This window comes from Lepidochelys kempii, chromosome 4 (genome assembly GCF_965140285.1).
Source record: "Lepidochelys kempii isolate rLepKem1 chromosome 4, rLepKem1.hap1, whole genome shotgun sequence".
NCBI classification, from domain to species: domain Eukaryota; kingdom Metazoa; phylum Chordata; order Testudines; family Cheloniidae; genus Lepidochelys; species Lepidochelys kempii.
In genome coordinates, this window is record NC_136383.1 from 119,537,448 (window position 1) to 119,551,951 (window position 14,504).

Below are 14,504 nucleotides of genomic sequence, written 5' to 3' on the forward strand. Positions count from 1 at the left end.
TTTATCCACTTACACATTAAAAAAACTGGAGTTCAGAGTTTCACAGGTAGTTAACACTTGATTGAACATCACTCAACCACTAGTAATTAACAGCATATGTTTCCAAATAGTTTCTCTGTTTCTGTATTCACTGGCAAACAATTTAAAGAGACAAGGTAGATGAGGTAATATCTTTTACTGGACCAACTTCAGTTGGTGTAAGGGACAAGCTTTTGAGCTACACAGAGCTCTTCCTCAGGTCTGGAGAAGATAACCAGAGTGTCTGAGATAAATACAAGGTGAGACAGATTGTTTAGCATAAGGGGTTCACACGTGCTGTAAGAAACTACTTAAAATGAAGTAGGCAATTAAGGGTTAGCAGGATGTATGGTGTGTTACAAATTGTTGTAATGAGCCATAAAAACCATTGTCTCTTTTAAATCCATGATTTTTTGTACCCAGCAGAGTATGAATTAAAGTTCCCAGGCTTGTCTTTTCAAGATGTTATGCAGATTTCCTTTGAGGACAAGGTCTGAGAGGTCAGATATGAAGTGATTACTTTGTGAAAAAAGTGTTCACCCACAGGCGATACGGTGTTTTTGTCTTATTGTTTTTCTGTGTGTGTTCATTTGAGAACATAGTGATTGTCTGTCTGTTTTCATCCATGTTGTTGTTGGAACATTTGATGCACTGGATGAGGTACACCACATGTAGTAATAGGCATGTGTAGGACCCATTGATCTTGGTGTGTTGTTTGGGATATTGATCATCATAGCAGTGGAGGTATATCTGAATATTTTGCATACGTTGTTCTGGCAGGATCTGGTGCTGCTGTGAGTTAGTGTGTCCTTGTCTTTGGGGAGTTGCTTCTGATGATGAGGGTAGAATGGCTGGGAGGTTGGTTGAAGGCCAGAAGAGGGGGTTCAGAAAAAGATTTCTTTCAAGATGTGATCCGCATCAAGTCTGGGTTTAAAATATTTGATGACACCTTGTATGGGTGCTAATGTGGGATGGTAGGTGTCAACTAGGGGAGTATGGTCAGTGGGTTGGGGTTTTTTTGTATTGAAGTGGGTTCTGCTGGGGTATTTGGTTGGCCCATTGCATGATGCAATCTTCTTCTCTGGTGGAGTGCCTTGTTTAATGAAAAAAGAAAAGGAGTACTTGTGGCACCTTAGAGACTAACCAATTTATTTGAGCATCATCCGATGAAGTGAGCTGTAGCTCACGAAAGCTCATGCTCAAATAAATTGGTTAGTCTCTAAGGTGCCACAAGTACTCCTTTTCTTTTTACGAATACAGACTAACACGGCTGTTACTCTGAAACTTGTTTAATGAAGGTTGTTTTAAGTGTGTACCCGAGACTTTCTCTTCAGAGCATATTCTGTGATGTCTGAGTGCCTGGCTGTAAAGAACAGGTTTCTTTGTGTGTCTGGGGTTGTGGCTGGATCTGTGAAGGTAGGTGTGGTGATCCTTGAGGTTTCTTGAATATAGTAATTTGTAGAGTTCCATTGTTGAAGCTGATAGTGGTGTCCATTAAGTTGATGTTCGTATGAGAGTGTTCCAGAAAGAGTTTGATGGATGGGTAGTGGTTGCAGAGGTGAAAGTAAGCCGGTGTGCCCCGGTACGGCGTACCGGTAAGAGCCAGTGCGCCATACCAGGACCGGCTTTCAGAGAGGGCAATTTAAAGCCCAGGGGTAGCGGCGGCGGGGCTGCGGCAGGGATTTAAAGGGCCCCGGAGCTCCAGCCGCCGCTACTGCCCCGGTGCCCTTTAAATCCCCGCCTGAGCCCGGCTGCCCGAGCCTTGGGGTAGCGGCAGCGGGGCTCTGGCAGGGATTTAAAGGGCCTCGGAGATCCAGCCGCCGCTACTGCCTCGGGGCCCTTTAAATCCCACCTGAGCCTGGCTGCCCAAGCCCTGGGGAGGGGCAGTGGCTGGGCTCTGGCGGGGATTTAAAGGGCCCCAGAGCTCCAGCCCCCGCTACCCTCCCGGGGCCCTTTAAATCCCCGCCTGAGCCCTGCTGCCGAAGCCCTGGGGTAGTGGTGGCGGGGCTTCTGGGGGGATTTAAAGGGCTGGGGCGGTAGCGGCAGCTGGAGCTCCAAGCCCTTTAAATCCCCGCCTGAGTCCTGCTGCCCGAGCCCTGGGGTAGGGGTGGGGGGGCTCTGGCGGGGATTTAAAGAGCCCCAGAGCTCCAGCCACCCCTACTGCCCTGGCCCTTTAAATCCCCACTGGAGCCCTGCTGCCAAAGCCCTGGGGTAGTGGCGGGGGGCTCCAGTGGGCATTTAAAGGGCTGGGGCGGTAGCGGCAGCTGGAGCTCCAAGCCCTTTAAATCCCCGCCTGAGTCCTGCTGCCCGAGCCCTGGGGTAGGGGTGGGGGGGCTCTGGCGGGGATTTAAAGAGCCCCAGAGCTCCAGCCACCCCTACTGCCCTGGCCCTTTAAATCCCCACTGGAGCCCTGCTGCCAAAGCCCTGGGGTAGTGGCGGGGGGCTCCAGTGGGCATTTAAAGGGCCGGGACAGTAGCGGCAGCTGGAGCCCCGGAGCCTTTTAAATCCCTGATGGAGTCCAGCCACCGCTACCCCAGGGCTCGGGCAGCAGGGCTCAGGTGGGGATTTTAAGGGCTAGGGGCTCCGGCAGCTGCTAGCACAGCGGAGCCCCAGGCCCTTTAAACCTCTGCCAGAGCCCAGAGCCCCGGGGTAGTGGTGGCAGCCAGGAGCCCCCAGGGCTCCTCAGTGATTTACCACAGTGGAGCCCCAGGCCCTTTAAAGCTCTGCCAGAGCCCAGAGCTGCGGGGTAGCGGTGGCAGCCGGGAGCCCCCAGGGCTCCTCAGTGATTTAAAGGGCCCGGGTAGCGGCAGCTGGAGCCCTGGGCCCTTTAAATCGCCCTCGAGCCCCGGGGCTCCCAGCCGCCTCTGCAGCTGGTAGCTCGGGGGTGATTTAAAGGGCCCCGGGCTCCCAGCCGCCGCTACCACAGCTGGATTTAAAGGGCCCAGGGATTTAAGGCCCTGCCTCTTCCGGTTGAGGCCACACCTCTTCCGGTTGAGGCCATGCCCCCTGCTCAGGACTCCAGCGTACAGGTAAGTCCTCTAACTTACTTTCACCCCTGAGTGGTTTTAAAGTTGTGGTGGAAATCTACGAGTGAGTTTAGGTTGTCTGTCCAGAGGATTAAGATATACTCGATGTATAACACTGGTTTCCTGGTACATTTTCCCGGAAATTCTTCCTTGGGGTGGCTCACGAAGAGGTGGCCATGATGGCATTTTGGGGAGCCATCTTAATACTCATGGCTGTCCCCATGGTTTGAAAAAAGTGTTCGTTGAATGTAAAACTTTTGTGGGTGAGGATGAAATAGATGAATTTGGTGATGTGGCTGGGGTGGATTTCTAAATATTGCATATTATCTTGTCAGTATTTGAGATAGGCAGCAATGCTATGGGGGCGAGGGATAGCTCAGTGGCTTGAGCAATGGCCTGCTAAACCCAGGGTTGTGAGCTCAATCCTTGAGGGGGACATTTAGGGATCTGGGGAAAATATTGGGGATTGGTCCTGCTTTGAGCAGGGGGTTGGACTAGATGACCTCCTGAGGTCTCTTCCAAGCCTGATATTCTATGATTCTATCCTGGTGAGGGATATTGATGTATAGGGAGGTGACATCCATGGTGGCAAGGATAGTGTTCTGAGAGAGGTTATTAATGTGGTGGAATTTCTGGAGGAAGTTGGTTGTGTCCTGGAGGAAACTGGCCCTTTGTATGCTCTGTGGTTTGAGGATGGTTATTATGATATTCTTGGTATACATTCAGTAAGAGTGTCATGGCAAGATATGATGGGTCTCCCTGGGTTCCCTGGTTTATGTATCCTGGGAAGCATGTAGAAGGTCCCTGGGGTGGGTTTGTGTGGGATGAGGTTGTAGAGTTTTTCTTAATTGTTTGGGGAATGATTTGGTGATGTCTTTAAAATCCTGTGTGGATTGTTGTGTGGAGTCTTCTTTTAGTTCTCTAGACTAGGTGGTGTCAGAGAGTCGGCCTTGTTGACATAGTCATCATAATTAAGGACTATCATGGTGCCCCCTTGGTCTGATTGTTTGATCACTGTCTGGCGGTTGGATTTCAGGGACTGTATAGGTATCCTCTTGGTAGTGGAAAGATTGTGGTGGAGGTAATATTTGTCGAGGATTTCACAGTTGTTTTCTGTAGCAATTGATGTAAAATGATCCAGTGTGTGGTTTCGTCTTATGAATTCAGTCAGATGATTCTTTCTTATGACTGTCGGTGGGGATGTTGTCATTGTGGATGGTGGCATCTTTGTATTATGTTAGTGAAAGACTTCTTTTATTTACACGTTAGTATGGTATCAGGTTCTGTGGTTGGGCAGAAGTTCAGTCCTTTGGAGAGTACAAATACTTCAGTCCCAGTTAGGGGTAGTCTTGATAGGTTGGTGACATTGGAGTGTCCACGTGGTGGGCCCTGGTGTTGTGGTTTCTCTTTGATGTGGTGTTTTGTTCATTGTGGAATTGTTGTAGTTGGGTCCCCTTTTTGTTTTTGTGTTGGGTGGCTGCCATCAGGTTTTTTGATAGTTCCTTTGGGTTTCCTGCATGTTATAAAATATATTACTTCACCTAGTGTCAGGAATGAGGGCCCGCAGTGGCACCTGCCCAGTCACCGGGCAGCCAATCAGCACAACTGGGCCACAACAGAACCACCTGATAGGCTAAGGCAGTCAGGTGGCTTTCTCTTAAGCCCAAGAACTTTAGAGGATCTGTTGCTGCTTAATGCCTTTGCCCATGGATTCTCTGTTTCCCTGTGCTCACCTCACTTCAAGCTCTGTTCCTGCTCTGCTCCAGCCTAGACTTTGCCTTGCACCCAGCCTTCTTCCAGTCCTGTCGTAGCCTTGCTCCTGCCTTGGAGCCAGTGCTGCTCCTATTTTCTCTGACTCCAGGTAATCCTGATCTGACATTCAGCTCTGATTCCTGGCTTTGGACTCTGTCACTAGGCCTAACTTCTGCTCCAATTACAAGGCATGGCCACCTACAATCCAGTCTCTCAACACCTACCTTGCCTCTCTCAGATCTGGGGACTGCCATGGCTAGAACATCATTGTGAAAAACCTTTTAAATGATTTTTAAAATACCCTGTATTTTTGAGGTTAAAAACGTGAGAGTCAGGTTAAAGTTGAATTATCAATCTCAAATCACAGAATCATAGAACCATAGAATATCAGGGTTGGAAGGGACCTCAGGAGGTCATCTAGTCCAACCTGCATTGAATGACTTCTGAGTATGAGAATGACTTGATTTCTGAGCCTTAACATTGCATTCATGCTAATTTTTTTGTTAATCTGTGTTGGTAACTCCCTGTATTCAACAATTTGCAAATGGAGGTCAATTCAGATGGAGAATCCCTGAACTCCACACACGGAAAACTCAACTCAGATCCTGGTTTGAACTTCCCAGTTCAGGCTTCAGGTTATAATGGAGCTCAGCTTGAACCCTGAGTCTTCACTCCAATGAGTCTTGAGGGAGTTGGTTCCAAGTCAGAATTTCACAGCTTTTGTACTGTCAACAGCTAAACTATCAATTGCTTGTTTTATAACAGAGGAAGCCCCATTTGTTGCCAAAAGGTAAAGCTGTTTTTTAAAAATCATCAAATAAAACACTAGTATTCAGAAAGTCAACTGGATATTAATGTATTTTTATTACTGTAAGTTCCAAGTGGTAGTTTAGTGCTACTTCCACTTCAAAACTTTCAGATATTGTGTTTTGAAAAAGCACTCTGCATGTTCATATTTTAACAGTCACAGTCATCATACCATAACTAAATGATATTGTACTTCAAGGTCTCTTTTTGTTTGATTCCGCATAGGTCACACAGTAGTTGTAAAATGATTGGACACTTGGTATTTACAGAGCTTTTCAGTCAATAAAGGGGGTGCTTTTAAACCTTTTTCAGAGAGCAATTTTTGTGAAAGGCAATAGATAAGTACGCAAATATGGCTTTTAGTACTAGACATCAAAGTATTCTAACAACGTGATGGCATGCAAGAGCTAATCTCAGTTGGTTTATGATGTCACCAGAAAGTGAAATCTATAGGACAGCCTTTTGCAAATAACAAAGACTATTTTTTCCTTGGATTATATGGATTCAGAGGGCCCAATTCCCCTCTCACTTTAGTGAAAATCAGTTGTGCCTCAACTGAAGTTGATGGAGTTGCACCAGTATGAGAGGAAGAGAATGAGGTCCTAAAACTCTACTGTATTTATATTACAGAGAAAATAAATCAAACCAGAGAAGATGCTCTGCCATCTACTGTGAACTCTCTTCTGTTAGCAGAAGACCATTTCCATTATTCAACCAATTTTTTACATTCCCTTTAGCTGTCTTTTGGTCTTTCAAGACAGGTGTCACTATTAATCCACAGCATACCATGCTTATGATTGATTTGAATTATCTAGATATTCCTTGGGTAAGAAATATGAATATGCATCAAAAAGGTTCTTACATTATGTAGGGTCTGACCCTGAGAATGGTGGTTGTGCAAGAGAAGTAGTCACTGGCAACCCAACAAGAGTAAGAAGTGACTGGACTAGAAGACCTCTCGAGGTCCCTTCCAGGCCTACAATTCTGTGATATGGAATTATTCAAGGCCTGTAGAGGGGAAAAAATGGGTGAAAATTGGTCAAAGCAGAATGAGTCAATATTGCCCAAATGAGCTAAGAGGAATAAGAGGAGCTCATGAAAATATAAAAGGGAGAAGAGACATCCTAGAAAGACAGACAGAAAGGACATTAGTAAATGAGTAGATGGGTGTTTTTAAAACATTCAGAAAATCATGGTTAATTTTGTAAGTATGTTTTTAAACATTGGATCCAGAGACTCATTTTATTTTTTTTTCTTGAGAGGCCATTTCCACTTACGGCTCAGCAAATGAGGAATTGTCTAGCTAGCTGGTGTGCCAATCTCGCTGAGCACCAAATATAAGAGTTAAAAGGTGTCATTGTTATCAAGGAAAGCCTGTTGTTCTCTGGCCAATCTGTGGTGGAAGGTTTATTCCTTCGCCTAGAGATATAACTTGTCTGTCAGCTTAATGCTACTTCTGTTGAAAGAATGCCTTTTCATTGTGCTATAAAGGAGGATAGACACGAACTCATTCTATTTTTTGCAGGGCATTCTAAATTATAATTGATGAGAAAGTCCACACATGGGAAATGTTAAATCAAAACACATTCGGCCAAATTTTCAAAGATATTTAGGTGAGTAAAGATGCAAATAGATGTCTCTGTCCTTTTGAAAATCCCACATTTAGGCATCTTTATGTGCCTAAATACCTTTTGAAAACATAGCCCCATGGGCCTAATTCTGAGTTACTCCATTGCTGAGCTTGAGGCAAATGGGGGCAGGGGAGGTCCAAGAAAGTGACTTTAAACCACTCCTAGTATTCTGGGGCCATTCAGGTACTTGTCTCGCCACCTGATGTGAATTAGAGAAGCCTTATAGCTGCGCTAATTTATGCTTTGCTTTCCATGGCTCTCACTGAGCTCTGGAATCAGAAAATAGCTAAAGTATAGTGCTTTTCAACCATGCTACCTCTTCATTAGCTTCATCATACCTTACAGTGGTTAGCCAATTAAGGACTGTCAAGATGAGGATGAGGAGCTTAAATTGGATTTGGTATTGAATGGGGGATACAGGGAAGTTAACTGAACACCAGAGTGATATGCTTAGATCTCCCTGTTCCTCTCAAGAGACGTGCCACTGTGACTGGGACCAGCTGCAGTTTGTATGTCTGTCTGAGTCAGCCACAAGCAAAGCACAATTACCTCCTCAGTGTACTGGATTGTGAGTTTAATCTGTAATAACAAAATCTTTCCTTTCCCCTTCCTCCATTTTCTCAGCGATCGATTGAGCCTCCCATAAGAGACTGGCCCTCTTGGAACTTGAGAGTTCCAGTCTTACAGTGTGACAAGCACAAAGAACTTTTTTGATCTTCAGAGCAAAATGAAATAGATCATTATGGGTTGTTGTTTTTTAGTTAATAAAGAATTGGCTATTTGAAGCAAAGGACATTCTGTGGCGTTTCACTTTGCAGCAAAGCTATCAAGGGGGAATAATGCAACAGACAATCATTGCCTCATAGTCTACGCAGAAGGCTATGATTAAATCCTATGCTATGATTTACTGAGTTTTGAGAGAAAAAGGCAAGGGAATGGGAGACGAAGCACAGACAGTAAGAAACTGTAACTGTACTGTTCCCTCGGATAGCAGACTCCGTCTCTCCGATATGCATTCTTGACAATCATCAAAGAGAATTTCAAGTCATTTCCAGTTTCTTTAATAGAGTGGCTTGGCATTTAAAGAGGCTAGGCTGCCTGTGACTCACGCACTGTTTACTTCACCATGGATCCTGACAGTCAGAATGTGGCACTTAGTAACTAAGAGTGGCTGTAGAGAGCAACAGTATTTGTTCTTCTTTAAAAATCTATTGTGTGTTAACTGCCAGCAGTATGTTTAGTTCTACTTTAGACACAGAGCGTGATTTTCCTCTGACTTACCCCTGTGTAGATCAGAAGTAATTCCAGGGAGCTCAGTGGCGTCACATCAGTGTACATTGAGGGGAGAGTCAAGCCCCCATAGTGCTTTTTCTTATAATAGTAATGGCCAAATTCTGATACCCGTGAGCAGAACCTTACTCCACAAGGCATCACCGTTAAAGTCAATGGGCAGCTTATGGAGCAAGGTGCTACTCACCCTAAATTTTAATTTATGGTAAAACTGGGCATGTTTTTTCTTCAGAAAAGAAGACTGGGGAGGGGGGAATATGATAACAGTTTTCAAATATATTAAGGCCTGTTATAAAGAGGACTGTGATCGATTGTTCTCCAGGTCCACTCTAGGTAGGACAAGAAATCATCAGTTTAAATTGCAGCACGGGAAACTTAGGTTAGATATGAGGAAAATCTGAGCCCTGAGCCACCTCCCGGAGCCAGCGCTCCATGCCCCTTCCTGCACCCCAAGCCCCTGCCCCAGCCCTGAGCCCCCTCCCAGAGCCACCCCACAGTCCCTCCTGCACCCCAACACTCTGCCCCAGCCCAGAGCCCACTCCTGCACCCCACCCCCCTGCCCCAGGCTCAGCCCAGAGCCTCCTCCCACACTGTGAACCCCTCGGCCCCAGCCCAGAGCCCACACCCCCTCCCAAACCCCAAACCCCTGCCGCAGCCCAGTGAAAATGAGTGAGGGTTGGGGAGAGTGAGCGGCAAGGAGGGGGGGATGGAGTGAGTGGGGCAGGGCTTTGGGGAAGGGGCAGGGTAGATCCTGGGTTGCCCTTAAATTAAAAAGTGATCTTGGATGTAAAAAGGTTGGAGACCACTGGGTTAGACAAATACCTGTAAGGGATGGTCTAGGAAGGTATACTTGGTTCTGCCTTATTGTAATGGGCTGGACTAGATGACCTCTCCAGGTCCCTTCCAGCCCAACATTTCTATGACGCTAAAAGATTGTGGGATATGTTGGCTTGCAGAACAATTATTTTTAGCCAGTTTTGTGGCTTGAAAAAGCTGCTAGAATTTTTGGTGTCACTTTGACTTTTTCAGTCACTTATCAGTATATGTGATGAAGTCAGACCTGACAGCTGTAAGAGAGTGGTTGAAGGCAGATATATCTGCTCTAGAATGGTGAAGGCCCTTTTACTTGTGAACCAAAAAGAAGTTACCTCAGGTTAATTAGAGACATGTAAGTCCAGTGCAAGGACTGCAGGTGACCTTTAAAAACCCCTCTTCTGGTGAGAGAAGGGGAGGAGGAATGAGAAACAAACTGTAACAGGGAGAAAAGGCTTCTGTTCTCCTTCCTATAGGGGAAACACTGAGTTTACTTCTGTTTAGGGAAGGGCTGCTAACCAGAAGCCAGCATAATAAGCAATGCTCTGGTGGGGAAAGGAAATATATATCTTTTGTGTTGTGAGGTTTTTGTTTAGGAGAACTACTCGGACCTATCTTGAGGCCCATATGGTAAGTAAACCAAAAGTTAAGAATTAAAAACCTCCAGAATAGGACTGACTTACTTCAGGGCTCACCCACCTGAAGGGTTAATGTCTAGCTATTCCACCTGGAAGCAGGCGGGGCACACCCTGACTGTTTCCTAGGAGCAATGCACACATTGCTCTATCCAAGGACAAGGGCTAGATATGAACCCTGAGAACTTGATTGTTTGGACAGCAACTGTGGGAGGTTTCTTTAGCCTGGGCTCAAGGCCTGAGAACCAGGATTGTAGTAGATAGAGGATGGTAACTAAGCATATGAATCAACGTCATACATTCCTTTGTGTAGCAGTGTGTAATGCTTAGGGGGAGAAATATAATAAAAGGAGAAGGTGGAAGGCAGGGTGGGCAGAACAGCCCATCTCCGCTGACCAGCCTGTTTGCTTGCATAAAGCTGTGTTCTGTCTCATCACTGAACCGCAACAACTGGCGCCCAAACGTGGGGCCCTCAGCACTCACCTCGCCCAGCAAGGGTTTCAGACGCGTCACTCATCCACTTCGTGGATCCCGGTGAGTATTTTTCATTGTGGTAAGTATGGGAAGCTCCCTCTCTGCTTTGCAAGTGCAACACCGCAATGAGCTGCAGTATTTGCTGCGTAAGGCTCAGCATGACTGCCCGGCTCGAGAACTCACTCTCCTGCTACAGGAGGTGCGTGCCAAGTGCCCGTGGTATCCTGAAGCTGGAAGCCTTAAGTTAGCGGACTGGGAGCGATTGGGCCAGACATTGCACAAAGAGCCTCGGGCACCCGTGCAGGCTTTACATGCCTGGCACCTCTGCCGCGACGTGGTACAGCGTGTCGCCTCAGACAGACCCTCCCTCGCGAGGCTGGTGCTCTCGCCGCCCCCGTCCGCCCCTGCAGTCATCCCCCCTCCTGGTGATGCGACACAGCGTGTCGCCTTGGAAAGGCCCTCTTCAGCACCAACAGAGGAGCTGCCGATCCTGCCACCCCCGTCCGCTCCTGCAGCCATCCCTCCCCCTGCTTCGCCCCCAGTGCCTCTATTACCACCGCCTCCCTGGCCTTCCCCACCGGAGCCGGTGTGTGATTACCCTCCCCCCATGGGGCCCCCCGGAGAGTCATCTGCATCTGCTCAGAAGCTTTCGCTGGTGCAACAAATGGTTCACGCAGCGAAAGCTCGATCAGATCTTACAGCAGAGGAGCTGGCTGATCTGGTCTCCGTTTGCCCGGTGACCTGGCAGAATGATGACCAGGGCAACCCCGTGGGCACCTGGACCACTCTGCCATGCTCGGTGGTTAGAGAGGTAAAGAAAGCAATTCGTGAATTTGGCCTGACTAGCACCTTTGTGCGTGGTCTCATTGAAGGGATGGGTGCTGGGTACTCCCTAATCCCTGAGGATTGGAAAACGCTGCTGCGCATGATGTTGTCACCCAGTCAGTATGTTATTTGGCTTAGTGAGTATCGGCAGATGGCAGAACGCCAAGCCCAGGTATATAGAGAGCAAGGTATCATTTATGAGCATTTGGCAGGGGAGGGCCAGTTTGCTACTATTGAGATGCAGTCTCAACTCCCTCAGGCCGTCTTCCCCATTATTTCCACCTGTGCCCAGCATGCTTTCAAGAAGGTCCCGGATTCAGGCAAGCCTACCAAAAGCTTTGTCAGTATCCGTCAGGGTGCCTTAGAGTCCTTTTTGGATTTTACCAACAGATTGCAGGAGGACACTGACTTTCGGCTGCCAGGGGAGGTCTGTGCCATACCTACACAGGTGATGGGACCTCTCCCTGCCGGCTTTGTAGGTCTTGTTCTCCCTCGCTCACATGCTGGGAAACAGGGCTTTTTTGTCATTCCAGGGGTCATTGATGCTGATTACACTGGCATTATTAAGGTTCAGGTGTGGACTCATCTTCCACAGTCGCTCCCACGTGGACGGTCAATTGCACAATTGATTTTAGTCCCCTATCAGGTGCCAGCTGCCGAGGATCGAACTCGGGGTGGAGGAGGCTTTGGATCGACGTTGTCTCACTCGCCGTCTCACAGCGCGTCTTCTCCACTTGTTGCTCTGACAATGTCAGTCCGCCCCTCAAAACCTTGCTAGATAAACAATTAAAACAAGGGGAGCTGTGTCTCTGAACCTTAGGAGACATTCAACAACAGATGTATATTCTCTTGTTTACTTTAAATAATTTAACACTGAATGCAGATCAGCAGACCCCTGCGGATCGGCATTTTCACAAATCTGAGGTACTGGAAAGACCGCGTGTCTTTTACCGTCAGCTGCCCGATCCACAGTGGCTGGGCCCAGCACCTCTAATCACTTGGGGTCGGGGATATGCTGCTGTGTCTCTCCCTGCAGGACCGTTGTGGGTTCCAGCCCGGTGCGTGCGACCAGCACTTAAACAACATGGCATGGCACCAGGGGCTGTCGAATCCCATACCAGAGTTTCAGCTGACCTTGGAGGAGACCGCGTTGCCCCCCGAGTCGACAACGGCGGGACGGAAACGGAGGAGGCGTAACGTCCCAAGCCAGCCCGTGACAGGGGGAGCAGTAAAAGCATTGGTCGCCACGGCTCAACGAAAACTGGCAGCAGATCAGCAGCCAGAAACTCCTAAGACTTTGTTTGTGGCGATTCTCGCCCAAATCACTGCTAATTCTGTGATGATTGTGTGCCTTTTGTGCCTGCTATTTTCTGTAGGGGTTGGCTCGGAAGCGCCTCCCCCGTTACAAGCCCGAAGGAGAATAAGATACTGCTCTTTGCTTATGCTAATCTTTTCTCCCAGTATTTTAGCATGGCTAATTGGGGCCCGGCCAACTATACTCTGCCTCGCACGGCTATATTCCTTCACACACCGTACCCGGCCGGGGCTCACAATGTCACCTGTGCGCGTGTAGTTAACTGCACTAGTACAAAGGTGCCATTGGGCTGTCAAAAAATTTCTTAATCCCTTTTAAATTGTTCCCATGCTGTTAATGTTTCATATAATTATGGCCATATCATCCTACCATCAGGATGGGTTTTTACTTGTGGTTCATGCACCTTTAATTATATTCCTGCAAATTTAAGTGATGGCACCCTTTGCTGTCTTAGTAGAATGATACTTATATTGCCTTTTGCTGGTTACAATTGTAGTAAAAGAAGTGTATCCCTTTTAGATGATTATATTGCAGATGTTAAGCTTTTGGTTATTTTGTGTTTGTAATTATTGGGCTTATTTTTTGTTGTTGCTGTGTACAATGTATTCCTTCCTTGTTAAGACTTTGTAAAATTTTTGCCCTGGAAAGCTCCCCAGGTTATGTCCTTGTCTGTCTGGGAGTTAAATAGCATGATAAAACAAATTGGCGGCTACCATGAGATGGCCAACTTCAATAAACAAAAAAAGGGGAGATGAAGGGTTAATGTCTAGCTATTCCACCTGGAAGCAGGCGGGGCACACCCTGACTGTTTCCTAGGAGCAATGCACACATTGCTCTATCCAAGGACAAGGGCTAGATATGAACCCTGAGAACTTGATTGTTTGGACAGCAACTGTGGGAGGTTTCTTTAGCCTGGGCTCAAGGCCTGAGAACCAGGATTGTAGTAGATAGAGGATGGTAACTAAGCATATGAATCAACGTCATACATTCCTTTGTGTAGCAGTGTGTAATGCTTAGGGGGAGAAATATAATAAAAGGAGAAGGTGGAAGGCAGGGTGGGCAGAACAGCCCATCTCCGCTGACCAGCCTGTTTGCTTGCATAAAGCTGTGTTCTGTCTCATCACTGAACCGCAACACCCACCGACTCAATGGAAGAAAATCTCAAGGATGACTGTGGACCACTCATGTAAGCAAAAACAAACAGAAGGAACATCCAGGGATCTTGTAGGCCTCCATTTTACAATGGGATCCAAGTGGGCATATCTTGCACCCAGGTGTATCTGACTGCAGGACTGGGGTCTTATTTAGTGTTCAATGTAAGTGTTTGATTTAGTTTTTCCACAAGTCAATCAGTCTGAGAGTGATAAGAGCTTAGATTAGGTCTGGTCAGAAATTAATTTTCCATCAAACCTGTTTTTCAATAGAAAATTTACGTAATGACTTTTAGTACCCCCCTGACCCCCTAAAAAAATCTGACTTCCACAGATAATGTTAAGATTTGGTTGAAATTCTTTAGTTTTTTGCCAAAAGGTGAAATTTTGTGTGTAAACTCCTCTTCCGTGCCCCTCCCAATCCTCTGATCAGCTCTAGCTTGGATTCCTAGGAGATGATAGAACATTTTTAACACTTAGAAGGAAAAGTTAAGGCTCTCATTGGTAAAGCTCTCCAAGGCAATACCAATAATATAGTAGTAATTCTTCTGCCACGCTGCATGTGGTCACATTTCTCATGGCTAGAGCTTCTGGAGATCTTGAAGCATAAATACTTATCAGTAACCCTCACCAGCAACTCTCAGAAGTTTAGAGACTAACACATTTATTTGGGCATAAGCTTTCATGGGCTAAAACCCACTTCATCAAATGCATGGAGTGGAAAATACAGTAGTAGGTATATATATACATGAAAGTTTATGCCCAAA

At 46.8% G+C, this 14,504-nt stretch overlaps 1 long non-coding RNA gene across 1 annotated transcript; it reads left to right on the forward strand.

Moving 5' to 3' along the window:
* The first annotated feature begins 10,065 nt into the window (after positions 1–10,065).
* LOC144930515 (uncharacterized) lies at positions 10,066–13,690 on the forward strand. The gene is made up of 2 exons (XR_013635729.1): positions 10,066–10,506; positions 12,308–13,690. It is a non-coding gene; the product is annotated as an uncharacterized LOC144930515 (long non-coding RNA).
* The last annotated feature ends 814 nt before the right edge of the window (positions 13,691–14,504 follow it).